This window comes from Asparagus officinalis, chromosome 3, assembly GCF_001876935.1.
Source record: "Asparagus officinalis chromosome 3, Aspof.V1, whole genome shotgun sequence".
NCBI lineage: Eukaryota > Viridiplantae > Streptophyta > Magnoliopsida > Asparagales > Asparagaceae > Asparagus > Asparagus officinalis.
The window spans coordinates 51,623,247-51,626,994 of record NC_033796.1 but is presented as its reverse complement, the minus strand read 5'-3'; positions in this window follow the sequence as shown (position 1 = coordinate 51,626,994).

Genomic DNA, 3,748 nt, shown 5'->3' with positions numbered 1-3,748 from the left:
GAGAAGGTGAGGATGGCAGGAGGAGGGCGGCGGCGGCGGGTGGAGAGGTGGGGGAGGGAGGAGGGAGAGCAGAGGGATTGCAGGGTTAGAGAGAGAGAGAATGGGTATTATAGTCTTTCCCTGTGTGAAATTCATTGGGCTTTGTGTTTGGGGGCTCAGAGAACAAAAAATTTACTTTTGGGGGCAAAGCACCCGTTGAAAAAGTCTTGGGGGGTGAGAAGCTTGTTTTCATTCGTTTTGGGGGCTGGAAGCATTTTTCCCTTGATATAATCACAACATTATTTTTAAAATAAAATTATTAAGTTAAATTCTAATGGAAGTTTTTTTTTTGAGAATTTTCAGGGACAATCTTGTACTACATAGTCATAAAAACCAAGTAAATTTAATCATGGAAAAGTAAATGCTTTCTTGAAAACTAATTCATTAATTAATTGAGAAATAGTAATAATTAAATCATTGCTTAATTGTTATCATTATATTTTAACATTAATTATTTTTTAATTAAAGTACAATGCATGATTTATAATTGAGTAAGACACTATTGTCCTTAATTAATCTCATGTGCGATCTAATGGTCTATACCACGTAACAAAGGGATGTTTCATAATCTATCAATAAAGACATGCTCTATATTTGTCTGTAATATCAAAAGAAACATCTTCTTAAAGGATACATATCTGAAAACTACATTACTTAATTAAATATATTTACTATCTCCTAGAATTGTGCAATGAAAGGTAAATGACTTTACCATAATTGAGTAAAAAAAGGCTCATGTGTCCCTCCATATTTGTAGATAATGTGTCACCAATATGGCTATATATTAAAACATAAACTATTACATGAGTATGTTAATGTGAGAGTTGTAGTTGTCTAGATGCATGTTATGATGCATTATGTTACGTTAGCAACACATAACATACAATAAAGAGACACCCTATGTAGGTGTCTAAAAATGCTTATGGGTGTCCGCACATAGCTCGAGACGGAGAGAAGACGACGAACGTCGTTGTCTGAGTCTAAGAGGATTATCTGACGCCGACAAGCGCATGAAGCGAAACGGCGAACAAAGTGCCCGACGTGCCCGTCAGGCAGATCCAAAGTGCCATAAAGAACCTAACGAGCGCGTGAAACAAGTTAACAAAGTATGCAAGTCAACGGAATGACGAAATACGCAATACAAGTCCGGAGAAGTCAGAAAGTGTCGAACACCTCAAAGTGGCCCGCAAAAAGAAGAGGTATTTAGACCATGTTACAATTTGAATCTGAGGAAACTCAAAAGATAAAAGTTGTAGGTATCTTTGTCAGATTTCCAACGCATTTTTAACCAGCTCAATCCGAGGTCGGACGAGAGAGTTAAGACCAAAACACCAAAGGTATCTCAAACTGACCCGCGCGGTGGCGGGTCGGATCCACCCGTCTCGCGCGGCGGAGGGTCGGATCCACCCGTCTCACCCCCAGAACCGCTCGTAACCTCCAAAATGCATTTTTAGACTGTTTCGACCGGTTTCTTCTGTTCCAGAGGTTCTTAACTGCCTAGATATCATCTACAAATGTGGTTAGGCCATTATTGACTGAAGATAAGGCCAAATCACTCATTCTCATCCACATACCCGCATCCGGAGCCCTATAAATACAATCCTAGGGCCTCCTTTCAGCGGGGGCAATTTATTATCAAGAGGAGGAGGTGCTGTCGAACTCTAGAGCCAAGAGTCACGAATTTCAGCGAGAGTTAGCGAGATCCCGACGAACTCCAGCATAAAGAAGGAGCTATTCGAAGGATCTGAAGCCCGTACGTCCGTTCCTTGAGATTAGGCTTTGTCTTAATCTCGAGAAGAGCTACTGATTTCGCTTGATCGATTTAAGCACTTCAATCAAATACTCCCTCGGTGAAGGCGAAGCTCTGCCCAATTTTCCATCAACCGGATCCAGATCTAAGGCGGTCCACGGATATCAAAATCCCCGGCACAGGCAAAGATCCCACGCAAGCAGCGGGTGATAAACGTCTGTTGTGTTGTTTGACAAGAGTTGTAATATTTCATTTTCGTTGTAAAGGAAGATCTTATAAAAAGATCGACTTTTTTATTCATTTGAGTTTATTGTAACGATTAAAGTTGTAATAGATTCGATGACAATAAAAACATCAACTTTTGACCCAAACAAGCTGGCAACCACAGTGGGAGCTTACAACTTCGCTACTGAAGTTGTCGTGTCGCAACCACGGATCCGGATCCTGGTTAAAGAAAAGGTCGAGTACGAGTTCGACCAACAGAAGTACGAGGAGTATCTGTCATCCTCTTCCTCCAGATCCTCCTCCACTCGCAAGCGCAGGAAGATTAACGCCCCATTGCTGCGGTAGCTGCACCTTGTAATGCCCCTCCGGCCTCCAACAAAGCCGGATCTGTAGATCTGAACTCCTCCTCAATTAGGGAGTTGAGTACCGAAGGTGCGCCGATCCTATCGAAGAGGACATGCCAAAGGCAACGCCAACGACTCGCGCGCCATCTTACTAAAGCTTTGGAGCCGGTTGACGGGATTCGCTACGAAGCGGATCTAAAGTCCAGAAAGCATCAACCACCACAACAGCGAGCGAACAACCCCTCCTACTCTAAATTATCAATATTTGAATGGATCCAAGTCAAAAGGACCCGTTCAACTCTTGAGGAGCGGATTCAGAAACGCCGCATGTTGCTTGCACATGCGCGAACTCTTGTGCAAAAGGCACAAAAGATGCAGAAGAAGGACATAGCCAAGAAACAACTAAGGCTGCATCAAACTTGGAGGCCAAAGTCTGAATCGGCGGCCGATAATATCAAAAAACGCGGGTCACCCAGATCTGACCCTCCAAGCTGCGGGTCACCCAGATCCGACCCTCCAAACCGCGGGTCGCTCAGATCCGACCCTCCAACCCGCGGGTCACTCAAATCCGACCCGCTAAGCCACGGGTCACTCAAATCCGACCCGCTAAGCCACGGGTCACCCAGATCCGACCCTCCTGCTCGAGGGTCACCCAGATCCGCCCCTCCAAGCCGCGGGTCACCCAGATCCGACCCTCCTGCTTGCGGGTCACCCAGATCCGACCCTCCCCGATCCGACCCTCCAACTTGTGGGTCACCCAGATCCGACCCTCCAAATCGCGGGTCACCCAAATCCGACTCTCCTGCTCGCGGGTCACCCGGATCCGACCCTCCAACCCGCGGGTCACTCAAATCTGACTGCGCCAGGGTCAAGATAGAAGACGTTCTGCACCTATTTCGTCGACCCCTTCGAGTTTCGCATCTCTGATGGAGCCCCGCAGTAGTGTGGACTTGTCCTGTTTCAAGATGAGGATGGCGGATCGCCTAGGTCATTCGTACAAGGATCAAGGAAAAGTTCCGATCAAAGAACGCTTGGGTCCGGTGACTGAACCCCGAGCAACTATTCGAGCTGGGGGTCGCACATAGAAAACTCCTGTAAATGACCGCCTAGGACTGCGAGTCATTATCCAAGAGCCCATTAAGGTCCCGCGCTCCCGAAAGCGCAGCTCCAAACGTGACTCTCGAGAACGCCAACAAGACAGTAAGCCCTCAGAAGGGAACGTGTTCGTCAGATGATGACGTTATACCTGAGGGATCGTGCCAACACACGATAGGTTGCTTCGGTTATCTGACCGACAAGTTGTACTATCGGGCTGGGGGTACGAACAAGTCTCGGAAGAGAAATACCCGGAAAACAAAATCTCACTGCCCGTGCGCCAAACTTATTAAGG